We start from the raw sequence: 22,882 nt of genomic DNA on the forward strand, positions 1-22,882 counted from the left end.
ATTCACAGCGTGTTTGGTGGTCTTGAGGTTGCAGCATTTGCACTATGTGAATCTTATACAGATATCATTTTAAGATGGATCACAGAATTTTTCGTACTGTCGACCAAGAAATCGGTTGGAGTGTTAACCCAGTTAATATACCCCCAGGAAGGTGTTGTGTCAAGAAGACTTTAATTTTGTGCTGTAGTATTTTAAGATAAACTCACCAGCGGTTAGACAATAGAATTTTAATTAACTTTTACATGTGGTGCTGTATCTTGTGTGCACTGTCAGAATTTATAAAAGGCGATAACTCGCCGACACATAGCGGTAACTTCTAAGCATAAGCAGAGTAGACGTAGCTAATTTCGTGTTAGACACTCTTAGAAGTCATAAGCACGTGTGGTATGTCTTTTATAATGATATTATCAAAGGTGGAGAATTTCGTTAATTTGCCATGAAAGAAAGTACATCTAAATTTTAACATAATTTCAACCACATTCGGGCAAGATGTATTCATGATCTTGAAATCATTCATCATTTTGCAACCCGTCTGGATAAGTAGAGACTGAAGTAATTTTTAAATAAGATGCTGTATGTAATACTCTTAGGCAGTAACATTTGATTTTTAGTCCTTTACATAAAAAAATAAATACTATTTCACTTAATAAAAGAGACAGCAGAAAAAATTAGATAGATTTTTACAGTATGACTTTTTTCGAAGAAGTACTAGCTTCACATTAGCAGAGGTTAACTCTATCTTGGCCAGCAAGTTTCAGATACGGTAAATGCATTGAAACAGCAAAGCGAGCTTAAAAATATTTCAGACCCTAATAATTTTATCATGATTACAAAAAATCATTATTCCTTCGTTGAGGATATTGATACTAATCGTTCTCGCCATATCTCCAAAAATATATCACAGTACCAAATAATTGCATTCATATTTTATCTGGATACAAAATTTTAAATAAAAGACCTCTGTATTGATTCGATTTCAATTTGAAAACTCTTCAGTAGTATTATACTTCATAAATCAATGAAACAAACTTAGATACGAGCGAGTCTCTCTATTTTTCTTTTGCATCAAAAGCGCTTACCTTCCGGCTGATAACTAGGAAATTCTCAGTTGAAGGGAGCTTCTGAAAGCAAATAACCCTTTTAAGCTTAACGGAGGTTAACTTATGAATTCTTAGTCATGGTAAAGCATAGGAACTTTAAACAAACATACCAATTCACATTATGCATAACTTATGGTAAATAGCTCTTAAGTTAGCCTCTTAATGGTCGAGTTTGGTTCGAATTAAATGCCGTTTCTCGCAATTTATCTATTCCAATCTTTCTGTCAGTGAATTTTAAAGAGAAATTAGGTGGTAGAGAACTCACAATGCCATGTATGTCAGAAGTGTTCTGATTATTTGGTGGAAACATCTATTTTTTAGCTGCATCTAATAAACTTTAATGTTGCTCTAAAAGAACTTCTTTCCAAATTACGTAACACTGAACACTTAGTATTGTCTTGTTTATTTCGTTAACCACTCTCCTGTCCTCCTCATTTTCCCTTTTCCTGCCACAATGTTAATTTTCAGCTCGCGTGATATTCAAATGAGGTTGAAAAGAGATAATATAAACAATGAAAATTTTACAGGGTAGAATCAGAGCGTGTTCTGCCTGCTGAAGGCCACACTACTAATTTGATTCTCTTGAGAGCTGTAGTCTGCAGCTTTGCGTTATTTTCGCCGACTTTAGGTCAGAGCCAACTTGCGCGTTACTTCATTTGTGTAGCCGTTAGGCTAATTTACCTTTTGCTTAATTAAGTCAATTTCATTATCTTTGATTTAAGCCATAAATGCTGGTTTCCGTAAGCACTAGTGAAGCCTTATATTAACTTTTAATTGAGTCAAGTAAAAGGGTCCTTTATACTCTTTTCTCTATCTCTGTGGTACTTAGAAGACAAAGCGATAATTCACTAAGTCTCAAGACGTTTCGTGCAGTTTATACTTCCATAGAACACGAGACGTTCTTATAACACTATTCATACACATTTGCGAAATGTGCCCACGTGATAACATTCGCGAAATGCGCTTATCTGATACTTTTATGTTCCCATTTTTCAGTGAGTATAGTGTAATAGCAATAATCTGTACATATTTTAAACTATGCGACAGTTTTCCAATAATTTTATAAGGTAATTTCTCCCTTCTTTCTGCATGACTCTGTGGTGTAACGGTAGCACAATCGGCGCTTATTCGAGAGGTCCAGGTTCGAATCCTGGCGAGGATATTGCTCATTTTCCACGTCTCCAGTATCAAAATAACCTAATTACTTTACAATTTAAAGCAAAAATTATACATAAATAAATGAAAAATTTATTAATTGCTGTAATAAAAAGAAAATTAAGTACATGACATTAATTTTTAATGCAAATTTTACAAGTTCATTTTTCCCCATTTGACTGAAATAATGTTTACATTATAGCGACATCTTAAATGTAATGAAATATAAATGGGAAAGTGAGAAAAGCAGTTACACCAATCCAGAAAGGGTATAATCTGTAATAATCTGTATTTCACTTTAAATTCATTTGAAACTATACGACAGTTTCCTATTAATTTACAGCAAAAATGATATATAATTAAATGAAAAAATTATGAATTGCTGTAATAAAATTTTAAATAAATATACGGAGTTAATTTTCGTTTTATTTACAATTTTTCGCAAGTTCCTTTTCATCCATTTGCGCGAAATAAGTCTTTACGTTATAGTGCCATCTGAAAGGCTATGCAATATAAGTGGGAAAGAGAGAGAAAAATGCAGTAACATTATCCGAGAAAGGACTGAGAGAACTGTCATGGAACAAAAATGTGGAAATGAATTCTAGAACATTACTGGTGGAATCTCCGCACGGGATTTATCGATTTATGATTTTTAATATTTTAAATTATTAATAAGTTCTGATTTGAGAGAAAATACTTTTAGATATTTGTTTATTATAATGACAAAAAGAAACGTTAGCTTACATTTTATTTAAAATTTGGTACGGCCATTTTCGATAAATATTTCTGTGGTGGCACGTTTTTACAATTATTTAAGACTGGTGATGTAACTTGTTATTATATAATGTGATCGAAAAAGTTTATTATAAATTTTCTTGCTTTTTTTTTATCTTTTTTCCCCTTCATTGATTACCGGAAAATTGTACTTAAATGTTTTTATCCTAAACGGCTTTTTTCGTGCGTTTTCCTTAAATACTATTCATTTTGAGGCTATTACTCATGCCTGATATTTTAAAAATAAATTTAGATTTTCATTTTCTTTTTCTTCTGGGAAAGATTCGGAGCTCGATAAAACTAACTTGGGAACACAAAATAATAAAAAAGTACTGATATCCCTTTCCATGGCATACACAACTCAAATGAAAGGATAGTAAATCACCTACGCTTATATGTTAAAAATGAATATGACAATTTAAAACATAATCTTCTTTAATTTATGAATTTTTCTTTGAGGGATTTTCATGTCTGTAAGACTTGCTATCATGTAATGTTCTATAGGTTATTAGACAATTCCTAATATTAAATTGAAATTCTGTTCTGTTTAAAACGCACGAATATTAGCTTATCATAAATAATAGAATAAATAAGGAAAAGAGATTATCGTATTACTAAGCTTACATTTTAAGACATCCGTATGAATATCAGGTACTAACAAATTTTAATTCATTTTAATTCCGAAATTTTAATTTCAGTCTTCCTAATGGCACAATTTATTAACTTCCGTAAATTGAACGCAAAATGGTTCGTCGGCGTAACATAGTAATACATTTGTATTTTGCATGAAAAACGGCTCATTTAAAGGCAGCTGTGTTATAGGTTGTGCCTGATTTATCGTTGCAAAAACAATCTGCATAAAAATACTTCATTATACAGCTGAGAAAAAATGCTGCATCAAACACAGTCATAGAGATGCGAAAATGCTGTATAAAAAAAAAACCTTGTCAGGCAGTGGAAAGAAAGAGACTGCGTAGAGAAACCTCGTCGTAAGAGTTAAGAATATTGCTGCATTAGCTAGCGCAAATATAATAAACAAACAGAATGTCTGTCTCCGCTGTCTGACTGTTCAAACACGGCATCTTTTGGCAAAGGCATTACTTTGGATCCGACGGGAGACCACTTTGCAATAAGAAAAGTACATAGGTACACAAAAGAGACTATCCCTTTCTTAACTACCAAAATAAACAAAATAAAAATTATTATAAACACATAATATAAGAAAAATTATCGACATAATTTTTCATAGCTGCGAGCCATGACATTCTACAGAGGAAACATTAACTTCATTATTTAATTTTTCTGAGTGTTAAAACTCCCACATACTTTGCAGAGAAAGAGAGGTAATATGAGCACAAAGCTGTTAAACTACTTCTTATTGTCATTTTATCTTTAAAGCTCTTAAGTGTTTCAGTTGCAAAAAATACTAAAAAAACATAAAATAGGGGAAAGCAATTCACACCTCGTGAATTTAATTTGTATAATACACTTCGAGAGCGATGAGAATAAAATTATGACATCTATTCGAAATTTGATTTCAAATCCTCTTTATTAGTTACATTTAAGAAATTTTAACGTACTTACTTACCTTTAAATATATTTTCACCACTTTGTGGTATTAATAACTAATTCCTTCTACACTGAAAGTTTTTATCATATTTAAATATCATTAAACATGAATTATGAAATACTTCCGAGGTTTCGGCACATAACTTCGTCAGTTTATATAAGACCTTTAGAAAAGGCAAGCCACAATAGTTAGTTGCATTTACTTAAATGTTACACATTTACTTAAGTATTTTCCATTTATTTAAACATTTACTTAGAGATGTATTTCTAGAACAAAATTTTCAATAATACGACTTTTAAGGACAAGATTGAATAGAGAGAATGGGATCTCTAAAAATAAAAAAAAATATATTTATTCTGTAAAAATAAAATATAACTTTACTTGTGTGCACTTTTACAGCAAGAGATTCAGTTCGCAAAATATTTGTTGTGCTTTTAATTATTATAAATTAATAATGTGTTAGAATTAAACGCATTTAATTTCTTGCATATTATTTAAAATTTGAGCTAAAATGCAAATAAAGCCGTTCTTTTGTGTTTAAAAATGAAAAACAGTTTGAAAGCTAAACGCAGATGCGTTACATACAACAGAACCTAATTATGTAGAATTAGGCTTGGGAACTAGATCACTTGATTGCTGGATAACATTGCACAAATGATAAATATGACGCTTTAATTAAAAAATCAATGCGTATCGTCTGGTTGCTGCTTTAGAGTCAAAATTTCATTCCACGAACGTTTATCCTAGCGCAATTACCTGGCTTTTAGCATTTCAAAACAATTTCACCACTGTTCGTTTGATAATTTAATTAGTAGTACTCTAAAGGAAAATTTTAGAAACATGTTACAACTATTCTTCAGCGCAGTATTCTGGATACGCTTTAAAATATAAATTATTTAAAATTGCTTGGCTTGTGTATTATCTCTGTTGTCTAAAATCAAAGCGAATGTCGGTGCTTCGACGTGGATTCGAATGTATGACGCGTGAAATGAGAAATGTAAATTAATGAAATATTAGAATACTTCAGTTGTATTTTAAGTAGTCAGATATTTCTGAACGTTCGCAGTTTTATCTCATTAAAGTAGCTGACAGAACTAAATTCTGTCAGGGAAAAGTCAGAAATTAAATTTCTGCTCTGGTTGAGCAAATTTTATGCATTTGTATTGCAAAAGAATATCAACAAAGTAAATAAAAATCACGCTTAAAATTTGATGAATAAATACAAGGATTGGATAACATGTATTGGAACACGTTGATAGTTCTGAAAAGACATTATTATAGTCTTTTACAATCTCACAATACAAGAACGTACCATGTCTACACTTTCTTCTAAATTACTGAAAGGTGCCGTACGCTATCAGCACATCCATCTGTTGATGCTCCTCAGATACAATCTAAAGCGAGAATAACTTCTTTTCTTCTACTGTAAAGAATTATTCGTAGCGCGGCTTCTTCATTTTGGCGAAGAGATCTTGAACTCATCCCAGTCAAATGGGATATCGGGTAAATACGACCAACAACCCCTGACAGAAAAGTTGATATGGCGCATGCTCCAGTACCTCATATTGCCACCATCACAAAAGATCCACGACAGTTCTAGCATTATGACACCATGCACTGTCGTAAAGGACGATTGGACTATTCACTTGAGACATCATCTACGTCCAGTAGTCATGAAAAAATAATGGTACTTGTTGAAGAATTCTACTATGCTCCGGGATAATTCGCGATGCCATGACAATGCACGAGTGCTATCAATGATCTCCTGCGTGGGAGGTACAGGGACACCTAACGTATTCACTTCACAGTATTCCTTGTGACTACGATTCTCCTCAAAATAAAAGAACCAAAATGAAATAAAATTATCTGAAATAAAGAATTCATTACAACAGTAAAGAGGAGGTTATTCATATACAACAGTCGATGCTGGACGCCAGTGGACGTGCTGCTGGTGCACGACGCCTTACAGTAACCTGGCACAAGGTAGTAGACATGGTAGGCGGTTAAGAGGAATAGGATATTATAAGTGTTTGTACTTGCGGCATTAAATACGGTTTTTCAGAGCTATATACGTATTGCAACCTTTTATTCAACCCCAGTAAAAACAAATTTTCAACTAATTCTTTTGACGTGCGCTTTAACTGAATTAGTGGTTTTCATACGCTACGTGTATAATGCTGCTAACGCGCAAGCTGACCTTACACAAATGAGAAATTTTAAATATCGTGTCCTCTATCTAAGAACGTTTCTTTTCTTAATTGTAATGGTCATCAGATTAATGCTGCTGTGGCTCATTTTCTCTATTAACGAAATGTTCTAAATAGCCGTAGCCTGAAGATCTTTTACATTCTACTGTCGGTTTTGTCATCGTGTCACAGATCTACAAGTTGTTGTTTTTAATAGTTTCTTGAATTCATATCACTGTGTTCAAATCTTTTTATGTATTTACATCGGAAATAAAAGTATAAAGCATTTCTTCCACTTTCCTAGTGTGCCTTCGTGGTGTAGTGGTTCTGCACGCTGGGCCGGTATTTCAGAGGTCCATGGTTCGATTCCCGGCAAAGGCGATTGCTCATTTTTCATCTTGCCTGCTTCAAAAAAATCCTTATATCTCTACAGTGGCGCCCAAATTAAAAAGGTGTTGGATGAGGTTCCTTCACACCCAGGATTTGGTGATTGGGTCCCCTGAAAACCCCATTCGCTCTTTAAAAAGGTTAGTATATAAGGTATTTCTCCCACTTTCCTAGCGTGCCTTCGTGGTGTAATGGTTCTGCACGTTGGGCCGGTATTCTAGAGTTCTGTGGTTCGATTCCCGGCGAAGGCTATTGCTAAGTTTTCAATCTCTCTTGCTTCCAAAAATACCTATTGTCTCTACAAAAGGAATGACGTGATGCATATCTATTGATGTAAATATTTCGTTTGATGAATGAAACCATAGTTGTGTGCAAGGATTTTAACAAATTCTCTATAGCCTTAGTATGTTAGCTACTACTAAAATCATTATATATAACAGAAAATGACAAAGCTTCTGAAAAATTTTAGCACTTAGCATTTTTACTCTGTTACTTCAAAGCCGACGAATGTTTAATTGTAATTATGATTATCATCATAACTCAGTTATTTTTAATTAAAGCATTTGCTCTCGGGAAGAAGTTTAAATGGACCTTTTTTTACGAAAACTATGTCTGTTGTGTTCGACTGAAAGGCTGATTAACTGGAAACGACATAAGTTTTCTTCGCACAACGTAACTATCGCTGTGGGTTTCAATACTACAAAGTCAAGTGCATCTGATCTTAATAACTCCCCTTTTTTTCTGTAGTTTTAGCACCTACAGATTACTTTCTGCTTTCTGAACAAAAATCTTATTTGAAGGGTACCAGTTAGAAAGTATTTCAGAGATAAAAGCGAGAACTAAACAGTAACCCACTGATTATCTCGCACGGAGCCATTCAGAATAATCCACAGATTATTTTATAGGGAGGCATTCAGAAATTTTATGAACATACCTAAAATTTTATTTTATTAAAATGTAAACTCGTAGATGGCAAAGCAGTAGCTTTTCCTCGTGTTAATTCCTTTTATTTACAAATATTTATAAAAAGTAATGTTTGATATTGTTATGGTTTTTGTATTTATTTAGCTATTTTTAGTAGAATTTGTAATTAAAATTGTTTTATATTCCCGTGCAATGCAGCACGAAACTTATTTGAAGAGAAAGCTACGCCAAAAAATTAAAAATACACGAGCAGGCGCATTTAATAAATAGATATCTCGTAACTTTACGCTTTTGCTTTCCGGAAAAATCGAGAAAATACCAAAATATTCTCATACTTTATTAAAAAGCTTATAAAAGCCGAAGGAAAACATCTCAATTTAGTTTGTTTAGTAGTTGTTTACTTAGTTCTTGTTGTTGACTGTAGTGAATTGGCGGTGAAGTCGGTTTAGCTTTCTCTGTTTTGAATTGAGTTCTATTAAAAGTTTTAGTAGTTTAAAATATAACTACTGGGAGATATTGCGATATTGTACGAATATATCTGAGAAAATTTCAGCATTTTGTTTTATTTCTTGGGATAATAATAAATTTTATTAACTTCTTATCGACTTTTGCATTCAATCCATTACGAGCCCATACGCACGCAACAATATTTACAATTGTTCAAATGAACGGCCAGCAACTGCAGCACATGCTTCACAACGATGACGTATCTCACCTGTCGCCAAAACTAATTTCACTACTGCAAAGGTAGGGCAGGGTATTTCCATTCTGTACTCCTATCTTTATTGGATCGATGTATGTATTGCAATTGTAGTGTTGGTGATCATACACATACATCGTCTCATCGATGCATGTATTGCAATTGGTGGTCGTTAATTCGAAAATTTCTTGTAAATATTGAACATTGTTTCTTGTAAATATTCGTGATTAAAACGACTTTTGTTTTCCCTATTCTTCGTAGCTACCGTGTTTGCTCACTCACATTTCATATGCCAACACCGATTTTATTACGAAAATTGTTACTTTTGCCATGTTCTGTGATCCATTAAAGTGCTGTGACCATCAATTCTGTTACACTTTGTATATATCTATATACAGGGTGATTCCAAATTCATGGTACAAACTTGGAGGAGGAGGTACAGAAAACAAAATACGAATAATATTCACATATGAAACTTAGGTCATAATCCATTTATTTAGTTATAAATACAACATGTCTTACTTCAATTAAAACGAAATGTTGGCAAGAATTTGTCACAACTCCGTCCACCAATGGCGATACATGCTTGACAGGGTTGGTGGAGCAACTGGCTATACGGGTAAAGATGCCAGATATTTCACGCCCACATGCAGAAGCTACTGATATTCGAGCAACGAGCTTCTCAGCTGAGTCAAGTGGAGTCGCAAAAACAAGACTCTTCAGATGTCTCACATAAAAAATAATCGAGGCTCAACAAATCAGAAGACCGAGTTAACCAAGGGACTTGTCCACCACCGCCAATGGTATAGTAAAGCCACACCAACCTCTTGTACAAATTTCAAGTATTTTATTCATTAAATAGTTTTTGTTCTGTTTCGTGTTTTACCTTTGTTGCTTATTTTTTTAATAGGAGTGTAGAATCAACGAAAATAATAAAAATGCAAAACGAAACAAACGTTTTAGTAAACTAAGAAAAGTATAAATTTTCAGAGCGCAATTTTGAAACTAAAACGTCAGAGCGTATTATATTCAACATAATGAAACCCGTCAAAAGTATATGAAATGATTCAGCTTAAATAGAAATACATTCTTTATTCCCAGTTGTGATCTTTTCAGACGGAAGCAGAAATGTTTTATTTTTGTTAATAAATATTTTATTTTTGTTTTACATTATTTCTTTTTTAATAAGATATTTTTAATCGACAAACAAATTGATTGTAGGAGGCAGAAGAAATTAATCTAAATGCTAATCTGAAATATACACCATTGTGCATCATCTGAGCAGCTTTTCTTCAAATCTGTCTTGATACTCTCCTTCCAGACTGCATATAAACTTTCAATGCACGCTTTAAAAGTAATTAGTTGATGAATTTTACATCTTAAACATTCAGCAAACTTTCATAAATAGCAACAGGGAAGGATATATCTCTTCTTTGGCCTTACGGTAGCGAAATAATAACTTACGTTACATCCAAAACTTGTAAATTTATAAAAGAGATGTAGTACATAGCAATTTGTCAACACTGAAATGCATGCGAAGTTTGCTTTTGTTATATTACGTTGCTTATATTACATTACAATTTTTATTAACTTATGATTCGCTAACTAAAGATTAATTAATCAGTTTGGTCGAATTTTAACTCTTTTGATATGATTCTTAAGTCTGAAGAAAAAAATTATTAAGTAAACTTAATAAAATAGGTAAGAGCAAAACCTTTATGAGAATTTTTTTTATTTTAGGAAATTCCTTTATTTTATAAATAATGGAAGAAACAAAAACAATTATCAATACTTATGTTTTGAAAATATTTTCTTAAACCACTTTGGCTTTGGCATTTTAAATCTTTTTTAAATCATTCAGTTAATTATTGTACTTACAAATTATATCACAACTGTAAATTATAGTTTCAAGCACAATCATTTTGAAGACAAAATTTTTTAACATAATATTACTTTTGCAGAGAAAATCTCAGTTAATTACTTGCAAACTACCTATTTATTTTACACTCTAAACTATTTAAAATACACAAGCAAATTAATTCAATAACACATTGCTTCTAAATCACTGAATTTCATTTTTCAGTAGTGTTTTTAGTAAGTGTTATTGTGTGTATAAATAGCTTTCTCACGAAATTACAAAATACGAGTAACTTAATAAGTAAAAATGTAGTTTATTTTTCACATGAATGAAAAATAAGCTGCAATCTGAAATTGATAGTTTTAAAATGTCGCATATTTGTACAGAATTTTTGTCACATACGTATATGCTTTGAATGTGAACAGGACTTAAGTACAGTGAACAGTACTTAATAGAAATTGCAAAAATATTTGATTGAGAAATTCATAGTTTTATGCTGCTCTGTTATTCGTTCAGCATGTACAAAACTTAAACTAAGAGGTCATATTATTATAAGTTAAAAGCCCACCAGCGGCCGAGCGGTAAAGTCGCTGAACACTGGTAGTTCGGTCCGAGGTTCGAATCCCGCGAACGGGCTGGCTGCATGGGTGTTTTCGTGGTTTTCCCCATGTGTAACGTGCATACGAGCCAGTTTCCCTTAGAAAGTCCTCCACGAAAGGCATCCCTCCTCTTAGGCAGATAGCCCTAGTGTGCTTTGCCATAATTAAATACACCAAAACACCAAAATTATAAGTTAAAATGTAATTAAGTTAAAAATTTATTTCGACTCAGTTCGTATGTACTACGTAGGCTACCATGACAATAATGGAAAATTTATAGGCAGTGTACCTATTCTCAGACAACCCTTGTCAATGCAAATGATTCAAATGAAAGTTCGTAAATGAGCCAATAGTTACAAATTCCATCAGCAAAGTTGTACAGATAAATAACACTTTCTAGTTTCACCGTTTACATATTCCTCTCTTTCTTTTTTAAATATTTTTATTAGTTAACTTGTGTGACATTAGAATATTCTTATAGGAAGCGCAAAGAGATTTCATAATCCAAAGCAAAAGTTACAGGGCCCCCACCGATAAAAAAAAAATAATGCAATACAATTATTTCTCTTTCCTTTCTAAATTCCATAAACGCTTCATCTCGCATATCGTTAGGCCTAACAATGAAACGCTAAAGTTAAAATAATTTACAATCGTAAAATTTATTTACGTTATTGTCCCGCCATTTATCAATGAAATACTGTGACATCAAACCATCAGCTTTCTTTGAAACTGAAGGAGATGCTTTCCGAAGCAAAGTTAGAGGCCAAGATAAAAAAGAGGAAGTAAGAAAATGACAGTGTCATTATTTATCTCTCACTTTTCTGCTTCAGCACAGGCTTTATCTGTATTGAAGTAAAATAGTGAAAGAAAAATAATCTATCCGCATGACAATGAAACTCATAATTTACTTTAAGCTTTTCCCCAAATGGTGAAACTGAAATTCATATCTGTGGATTCATGTTTATCTGATGTAAAATATAGCTTTCACCAATTTGTATTTGAAAGCCTCATGCACGATACTGTTTGTTTTATGGTTTTCGAAGCTTTTTTTTGAATGATATCTCGAGTAATTTTGACAGTATAATTTCTTTCTGTCGACTAAATATGAAATATGTGATTTCTGGCAAGTAAATATAAAAAAAGAACAGGATTAAACCAGCGATATTCGAAAAGTCTATTTTATTTGTACATACTAGTGACCTAATAGATAAAATCTCCGAACACTTGTAGTCCGATTCAAATTTGTTCGAATGATTTCTCCAGAAGGTTCGCCTCAAAAGGTATCCCCTTTTCTTAAGAAGATAACCACTGCGTACTTCGCCATATTCAAATAAATTAAATAAATTATTTTGGTACTTTTCCGTTTGGCCGGCGCAAATCTCGCCAAGCAGACTTTATTGGCGACAACACACAGTATACACATAAAAAATATTTTAAAAAATGTTAGTTCTAAGATTTTTTTTTTTTTTTTTTTTTTTTTTTAGGCATAAACATTTTAATATCGCTTAAAATTTTATAAAAAGCCAATAAATAAAAACAGTAAATTTGTAAAAAGACATTAATTTAAGAATTTACTATGCTTTCATGGTTCAACATCTTGATTCGCCGGTTCATATCACGTGACCCCAAGCGATCTCATCTCACGTAAACTATTCTACAAAAATCTAATGCTCGCAGTAATTATCTACATTAATTTCAAGTTAAATCTTAATTTGGAACACAAGTTTAAATGCAAGAAATATTTCAATGCGTACGAATAGCTTACTCAGAAATTATGTAAAGCTGCAGTGCTTTACTTCGCTAATGCATTCTCATTAGAATTGATGAATTTAACCCTTGACTTACATTTTCTATATTTTCGGCTTCGGGTAAGCGCTGTGATTGCATCCTGATTGACTTAATTACCGAAAATGGCCTTAGACATAAAACTGAACTATCTGATAAAAATTCTATGTAATTATATGCCACTATTGAAAGAAACAATCAATCTGATAAGAAAAAGCTGCGACTTGTTTTGAAAATGAAGCGTAAAAGGTTACCAGCGAGAATATTCCGTTTGGCATCGGTTGTACCATTATTGGCGACTTTATCGCTTGCGCCGGCAAAACGGAAAAGTACCATTATTTTATTTAATTAACTTCTTAAAATGGAATCATATCTCTGTGATCAATCGTTTAAGAAAGAGATAGGAAACGCAACGCTCATAAAACATTTCACAAGTGCCCTCATAAGTAGAGTCTCAAAACAGGGATTCTGAGAGCGACCACCGAATAAAAATACTATTTCTCACCTGCTTAGTGTAGAAACACTTAATAGCGAAAGGTATTTATTACCACTAGCCTGCAGAAGTAGAAGCCGCGTTATTAGGTATTAAAAGCGTTCTGTCTACTTAAATATTTGGATTTCTAACACCCCATCAAAATTTTAGTTCTGCGACAAGACGCAGACGTTAACAAATATTTTAGATAAGTTTTACTTTTTGTCTGTTTTACTTGGAGGCTGGGCTTTTGTATGTGCAGAGACCAGAATACATCTGAAGCATAAGAAAGTTGTAATTTAATTGTTAATTTAATTCAACTTTACACTGCAATAAATTATTCCTCGTTGTTTACTAAAAATACATTTAAATTTTTGTCAAAACTGTGGGACACTTGGAAACTGTCGATACTGTCCGGTTCAAAACGATTCATTTTGTCAGCCTGTTCTGAAGGTAATGTATCTGCTGCAAATGCTGAATATTTTCAACTTCAAAATGCCGAAATTCTAGAATTAGATATATTGAACTTGAAATTGATCTCATTTTAGGAGAACACTTTAATGTAACATGATTTGGAGCTTAATCGCTAAAAACATTAACCCTATTTTGAGAAAATATGCACTAAAATGTATTTATATTGTTCAGTTATGGATATCTGTTAATGTTTATTTCCAGATATGATATATTTGAAATCAACGTATAAGGTATTTCTCCCACTTTCCTAGCGTCCTTCGTGGTGTAGTGGTTCTGCACGCTGGGACGGTATTCCAGAAGTCCGTGGTTCGATTCCCGGCGAAGGCGTTTGCTATTTTTCAACTTGTCTGCTTTCAAAAAAATACCTAATGTCTCTACAAATGTATCGAAAAAATATCCAGATGCTTATCTAGAGAACTGTATAAAAGCAGGCAATTCCAGTTTTACTTTTGTTTTCAATAAATTAGCAGAAGAAATACATAGTCAAATTATAACATTACATTTACTAATATAATCACACTTACTCGTAATTTTATTTAATTTGATTTTCCTTATTTTATATACGTGCTTTTAATTCCGATTTTATAGTTATTACATACGTGCAGAACATTTATTTTGCATAATTATACATATTCTAAAACATACATCTTTCGCTAATTTATTATTTTTGTATTGCGATTAAAAAGTTAAATTAGTAATTTTATTTTTCCCCAAAAATTAAACTATACGCCTTAAAGTTAAATTAGTAATTTTATTTTTTACCCAAAAATTAAACTATACTCCTTCGATATTTTTCAAATTTTTTTGCGTCCTTGAAAGTAAAGCTTTTACCAACTTCTCTTTCAAGACATATTTAGTCACGTAATTCATTTGAAGGAATTCGTATTCTTTAAACAGAAATAAGTAGGTTTACAGAATATTGCAGTATGAATAGTTAGGTAATAACTGCTGATGAATTCTGAAGCCGAATGCAAATAATATTACGAAGCATATTATGCACATTTTAAAAGAGACAGCTTGTGCAGCGTGATAGTGCAATACGACCAGTGTAAATCAAATGATAAATAATAAAACTATTTAGCATTTACATTTACTTATGTGAATGGAGCTCTTTTTCTGAAAAGTGGAAAATAAGATTCGGAGATGGGGACAATGCCTGTGAACTGGAGAAGAAGCCTTCAGACACTGTTAGTGTAGCTCATGCGTTAATGTGAACGAAATGCGTTAGTTTAAGCTTTCATTTATAGTAAATAGGAACCGGAGAATATATTGAATAGTTTGCCTAGTCGTATGTTCATAAATGCGAAAGTAATAGAAACACTCGCTTATGGAACAATGATGGCAAAGAAAATTACTCTAGCTCATCTGCATATCCCGTCATTAGCCAATATTTTACAGAAGTCCTAGTATTAGACTTTTTAGGACTCAACATTCATGGTGTAGAAGATTTAACGGCCATCTGTAACAAAGACTTTAAAACAATCCATGAAAATGCTTCAAGGATTTGCTCTCTTCAATATGGAACAACATTTGGCTGAAATTCCCAACTTACTTCGAGAGCTTTAAAACTAGGTCTTTTAATCAGAATTGCATAACTCTTCGCTCTTTTTTAAATTATAGTCTTTAAACCTGAATTACACATTTTGCAGCGTTTCATGAACAACTGAAAAACGAGAAACATTTATCTGGCATTTCCTTTTAGCACCACAACTGTGGCACATTTCATTGCATCTTAACAGAACCGCTTTCAGTATATCTGTCTTTTGAGAGTTGAATTTGTTCATAAATCACATAATACTGAACCTAAAAAGCTAGTAAAAGTTTAAATTAATTAAACCTAGTTTAAATTAATGTAGTAACTGCTTTCTGTTTCTAATTTCAAACGAAAGATCACACACAAGCATTCAACATGCGGGAAAAGGAATCAAAGATGGAAATAAAGTTATAGTTGAGAAAGTGGGAATTTTTGAAACCTTTTTTTTTTCTCACTTCATTCTTTTTTCTTCATATTTGGCCATATAGGGACGTTTCCGTATTTGGAGTATGCTTGCTGACCTTAGCAACCGAAACACACGTGCAATAAATATTGACGAAAGTGCCTCTGATTAATATTTCACCTCCAACGTCAATTTTCTTTGTTTCATTTCATCACGTCGAAGCGTTAGTGACTTTTATAGAAACAGAGACATTTTTCCAGGGGCTCAAAAATTACGTGCACTGTATTATCAGGATTTTAACTGCAGGTTTTTAAATGTCAGTGAAAGCAACAGTTTAGAACTATTATGAATATACACATTTGGTTTGAAGACCGATTTCAAACCAGAAAACCTATAATTGTGATTTGCGTCAGATATGCTTATAATAATTCAACCTCCATCGCTATAGTCAAAGAATTATCATTAAGAAATTTTTTCAGATGGAAAAATGATTCTACTAAGAGAGGCTTAAAATTTCCAAATTTAAAAAGAAAATGGGGGGATAAAAATACAAAACAAATGAACTCAGATTATGAAAAGAAAATTATTCAAAATTTCTTCCTTCAGTTCTGCATTAATTGCACATTTATCATTTGTATTTGAAGCTTTACAAGGACGCTAAATCAGATATACGTAATACTACGTAATACTCGTAGTATATCCTACGACTTAGGATTAATATTGCTATCCAGCGCTGCGGGATATAGATTGCGTAGCAATGTTTAAATTTATGGTTGATAATCACCCTTTGTAATATCGACCAGTTAAATGGTTAGAAGGATTGTCTAGCGGCTTAAGAGATGCGCGATGCGATAGATATATGGCAAATTGAGAAGATTATCCGTAATTTTCAAAGTCTGACAACTATCATTTCGAAACATATTCGAAATGTTATTTGTTTGCGTAAGAGGGAACTATCTTACAGCCTCTTGAAATAAAGGATGGCATGAAAGACTGGATGAGAAGGACTAAGATTTGGCTGCCGTTGTACTTAGCGCTCTCAGTGCCGTTGTTTGAAGCTTATGTAACTGAACCGTTACTATTCTTTACAAAGCCCATCTGATACGCTTGGTCTGTCGACTTGTTGAAGTTCATCCAGCAAAAATTCTGCAGATATAGCAGGAATTTTAATTCTTTTAAAGAGATGGCATATTTTAAATCGCCGAGGGTCAAAATATTAGTTTCTGGAAACTTCCGTAGACAAAAAAACTCATGATGTGGCATTTCTATAAGAATCAATTTTTTTTAGATTGTACGCGTTAGTCAAAAGGTTGAGAACCGCTGTCTAGCCCATAGTGTATAGAAGAAAAAAGGAAAAGAAACTAGAGTAAATTTTCAATAATTCTTATTCTCACGCTATATAAAGTCGTTGTAATGATTTAATAGAGTCATTAGGATTTTTTGATGTGGGAGACGTGAAAAAGGAGCAGTGTCCTCGCCGAAAGGAGCAGTGTCCTCACCGGCACTCGAACCTAGACCTCTCGAATACGCGCCGGGTCTGCTACCGTTACACCACGAAGGCATGCAGAAGGGAGGGAGCAAATACCTTAAAATTTTAATATTTGAGTAAGTACTGATCTATTACATACTTACAAAATATTTATGAAGAGTCAATCGTCTAAAACACGCTCCATATATTTGACATGGGTTTCTACTGCAGCTGGCGTAATTTCACTCATAGAACAAACTTCGCACTTCAATACGTAAAAATCCCGAAGCTCTCAGCATCGTGGATATATTAAAAGCTATCTATTTCTATGTCCAAGTAAAATCGCGTTCTCTGAAATTTAAAGCGGTGTTCATTAAAATAAATGGCAGTCTCTAATATCTGCTTGTCATAAAATCAGAAAGGAAAATTAGATCTTTCCATTAGAAGTATTATTAAGCACGACTGGTGATAGAAAGCAGATCTTTTTATGCAGTAATTATTTACTTTCTTCGTAAAGCATACTGTATCTTTAAGAACCTCTCATTTACATTTGAGGTACATTGAGCAACCACAAACATATTCTATACCCATTATAGGAACTTCCGAAACTCAGAAATAATTTTTTTCTTAGTTATACCTAGACTGAAAACAATCCTTTTTCAATTTTCAGGATTAAAATAGTAATCCATGAATGCATTGATTTTTTATGAATGTGTGAAATTTTAAAGTTTAAATCATCCATAGAGTCTTTTTTTTTTCATTTAAATTCTTAAATGCCTCACGTGTGTAAGCTTGTCTAACGATTCTACCTCTTTGCTGTTACGTTACAAAAAATAAATATTAATGGATTTTAGCATTTCCCAAATATTTTTGCTAAGTATTTATGCATAAAAAGCTGTTTTTAACAAGGCTTTTCTGCATTTGAAAATGACTTTGATAAAGTCAGCACTCACACTGACTGTTAGGATTTAGATCGTACTGGATTTGAAATTTTGGACTTAGGTCCATGATTGCGAACCACAAAGTAGTTTGGCTTAATGATTTAAGCAAGATAAATGAAACCTTTTAGTATAGGTTGTAGTAAGTTAAAAAAAGTCTTTTATAAAGGATGCTAGTTAAAATACATTACGTTACTACTTTAGCTTCAGAATTACAGTAATAGGAGCAATGCTTGGCAAAAAATATGTGAAATGATTCTTGAAATTCCTCTTCTATATGATTAATAACTAAATCAGAAGAAGATTTATTTTCCTTTATTATTCCAGAGGGGCAATTTGCCAAGAAGGACTATTGATTTCATTTTGGCATATTGCGTCGATTCACGATAAGCGTCATTTCACTTATCAAAGTGTTGCCACCAAATATTATCGCCCCGTATTATATTTAAAGAAATTAGATAAAGAAGGATCTGCGTGAATGTAGGTATGTTTCTAGCATTGTGATAAAACAACGGTACCTAGAGCCATCAAAATTTGAATAACGTAATCTTACGCAGAATATCGGCATGTGGAAGCCCTAATTTCAATTTGAAATTTGTTTTATTGTCAATTTCCTATTTTGTAACACTTCAACGAATTTTGGGTTAACAAACTCAACGATTTCAGAGCGAGCAATGGCAACACTGTAGATAATTTTAAAAAAATTTTATCTTCAGCGCACAAGACTCTATATCGGAAATTCTAAAGATATGCTTGTTTTAAAGTTATTTTGCGATATCTCTGTTGAACTGAATTTTATGGTGAAAGGTTGTACTAAAGTTCAAATCGCAATGTAATGGTTTAATTATATTAAATACTGTACACTTCTATCTTCCAAGTTTTAAAAGAAACAAAACAGAGCGTGAACGAGTGGTGTTTTTCTAATGCCAATTTATTTATTTCAAGTCAGTTTTAGGGCAGGATTTTGGTTTACTTTAATTCTTGGGGTTCTTTGGTGAGCCATGAATTCATTAGTTATCATGAAACGAATTTAGATCTTAGCGGGTATTAGACACAATTATAAGTTGTTTTCAAAGAATATAAAATTTACAAATAAGTTAAAATATAAAAAAGAAAGCATTCAGATAAAAATTAAAATGTAAAAATGTTTGGTTAATTTCTGAGTGCAGAAAAGGGTATTTTAGACGATTTAGGAAAGGGATGTATTTCTTTTGAAGAAAAAAGACTGAATCTAAACTATTTACGCGGCGAAGAGAGAATGAAATTAGTTTCCTGAGACCTCTGGATCCTTCCTTCCTACTTAACTACTCCTTACTTCCTACTTCCTTTGACAAGACAGTTAATCTTTGAAAGTAAAACTTGCATCATAACAAGCTTAAAGACAAGAACTTAGCTAAATTGTTCGACTTCACTCACACTTCGTCTGCAATATTTTCCGAAAAATAAACTGATAAAATATTTCCGTACTCACTTCCATGGATGATGAATAATTTTCCTTCCTTCTGAAAGATGAACATCTCGCTTGCCTGTAACAAGACAGCATATCTTCCTCTAGATCTTGAGTTTTCAACTTACCTGTTTCATGCAGTGAATAGCTAATATTCTTTCATCTACATCAGGAATTTTCAAATTCCGTGCAACAAAATAAAGATTTATTTGACAGTTTAATTCTTTTTCTTACGTTCCTCAACAAATACACACCTTTTTTTCTTCCGTTGCAGTGAACAAGTTCGCGATGGTGAATCTTCTTTGCTAAAATCTCAGATTTAACAGAATTCACAACAGTGAGCTAATATTTTGAAACAATATAATAAAACATTAAAGTCACAAGCACATTTTACAGTGTTTTATAAAATATACCATGCTTTCAAAAATTCTACGCGGCTATAATTCTAAATCAAAACTTAGAGTCCGTTGAAGATACAGTCACATTTCCAGAGGTAGGAGTACGTTCGCGATATTCTCCCCCCTTTTGAGATTCAGAGATTCAAAACTGAACCTCAACAGTTTCTAAAGTCATAAGTTCATTCATTGCCTCTTTTTTCAAGGGATGTCTAAATCGTGATTTTTGAATGACAACATCATTATTTTAAAGAAAGTTCAAGAAGACTTTTCCCTTGGCAAAGACAACAAACGACTACGCTATCTATCAACAGTTACCGATTTAGAAGGATTATTAAGAGGGAAGAGTTTTATGCGAAAAGATAAAACAAAATTTATACTTTCTCTAGTATTACCTTCTGATCACCGCCTTGTTAAAAGATTAATTATGTGGAAACGTCCTCCTACCTCTGTAATTTTAAAAGACATTAAGTTTCGATTTTGATTTATAGCCCAGCAGAATTGTTGAGTGCGTAGTACAGTTTGCAAATGGCTGTAATTTGTGCTTGTAACTTTAATGCTTCATTAAATGTTTTCAAAATATACTACGCACTCAAAAATTCTACACGGCTATAATTCGAAATCAAAACTTAAAGGCCGGTAAAGTTACAGTTACAGAGGTAGGAGAACGTTTGTGATATCACTATTGCACAGCAAAGTAATCTTTTGTGCCTAATCAAGACCTACTATTGGTTTGTCGAAAACTAAATGATAAACAAGAATGAAATTTATTGCTCTAAATATTTCTGTTTAAATGTTCATGCATTTACTTAGCCCTTTTGCTCAAGGGTCAGAAGTCCATTTGTAATACTTGAGCAAACTAATAAGAGCAAAAGTTAACAAACTGTTGTTACATTTGGCCTCATTTCTTTCTTCTTTTCCCTAGAATTAGGATTAGGAATAGAAATTGCCACCCGTATTTGTTGTAAATTCTAATTAGCTGAAATTTCATAAAACTAAAATTATACCAAATTTTTACCATCAACAAAATTTAAGTACTTGGAACAGTTTTTTTATATAGGATGAAATAACGATAGTTTCACTTAAAGTTGGCGTTTTCCGAGCAGGCATGCTGCACGGTCACACACATCTTACAGTTTAGGTACAGAAAAATAAGTATTGAAAATAGACTTACATATTCTTTCTTCAAAAACAATAGTTTTAGGGCAGTATATTTGATTCCAATTAATGCAAATTGTCAAATATTATATACAGGCAATATCTCGTTTCTGTGGCATTCATTTTTCTATGATTTTTAGGATGTCATCGAACAGTACTATTTTGAATACTCTTTTCAGCAACTCTGCGTGTTTCCTAAATGACAATAAGCAAGCAAATAAGCTTCAATAAACGCATCATAAAATGAACTTTTCTGACACTCACACACATTTATTTTGTAATAAAATACAGGATTGGCGTAAAGAGAAGCACTGCAAGTACTTTCTTGAGTACATAAGAACTTTCTTCGGTACACCTGGCATCACCTTACTCCACCTAACATCAACTTACTTACTCCTGACATCACCTTACTTACACCTGACGTCACCTTACTTACACCTGACATCCAGAGTTCCTTCATCTGCGCAATGTCGCCTGTCTTGCTTGAACGAAGCAACGTTTCTGAGATTTAACACTTGTTATGTTATCTTTATGACCTATTATACAATTTTATGATACACAGTACTGCATCATTATTTACTATTGCTATTCTATTATAACAGATCTCGACATTTCTCTGTACTACAAAACAATATAGTAAAACAATATGAATACTTTATTATAGACACAATTTATTATAAAATTACTTTGTTAAAAAACAGGAAATCGCAGAATATTTTCTATGAAAAATCTGAGGCAAGTGGTTAGAAAGCATAGAATGTTCCTAATGCTAATAAAAGTGTTTATGATGGAGGAAAGTTCGCAAGCGATATAAAAATTATAAACAAATGTATATTTTTTATTTCAGATGTCCTTAGCAACATCTGAAGAACTTTTTTTTTTTGAAAAAATTATTAATCTAAATGCTGATGGAATTAAAATATTTCCTTTAATAAATAAAATCAATTCGTATATTTCAAGAGGTAATCATTTTATCTCCTTGGTGCATAGAAAATGTATAACAATAATTAATTCTAACAGGTAACTTTCCTCAGCAATACTGTTTAGATTATTGCATGAACAGCCCATATTCCTTAACCTTGGAAGGAAGACTTTCCAGTAATGTTTTCAAAATTAGATTGTATTGGTCTCATTTTAATTTTGGAAAAGTTCTCATAACTAAACATTTTTTAAGTTAGGTTAATTTATTAAGACAACGCAACTCGAGGGCTATCTGGTTATAAGTAGGGATGCCTTCGTGGAGTATTTTAAGGGACACTGGCTCGTATGCATGTTCACATGGGATAAACCACGAAAACTAACCATGCAGCCTGCCAGTTAGCAGAGATTCGATCTCTGGTCGAACTAACCAGTATTCTGTGGCTTTACCACTCGCCCGCTAATGGATCTAAAAATGTTTTCAGAAAATTGTCCAAGTAATTATGTGGGAACCTTCTGAAAGATTGTTAATTAGCTATAAAGAAAACACTATTCAGACTACTCATTTCTTGTAACGAGGAATTCTGGTTCTTTTATGCGCATTTCTAATAAAATAGTGCAGCTGGACTTATTCTTA

General features: G+C 32.6%; 1 protein-coding gene across 1 annotated transcript in view; it reads right to left on the reverse strand.

The window, feature by feature from the left end:
• Positions 1 to 22,882, reverse strand: part of LOC118181985 (cyclic nucleotide-gated channel alpha-3-like) — a 554,742-nt gene that overhangs the window by 374,749 nt on the left and 157,111 nt on the right. The gene's annotated exons all lie outside the window — the stretch shown is intronic.

This window comes from Stegodyphus dumicola, chromosome X2, assembly GCF_044657685.1.
Source record: "Stegodyphus dumicola isolate Sdum_Otavi_A_Nest chromosome X2, ASM4465768v1".
Classification (NCBI taxonomy): domain Eukaryota; kingdom Metazoa; phylum Arthropoda; class Arachnida; order Araneae; family Eresidae; genus Stegodyphus; species Stegodyphus dumicola.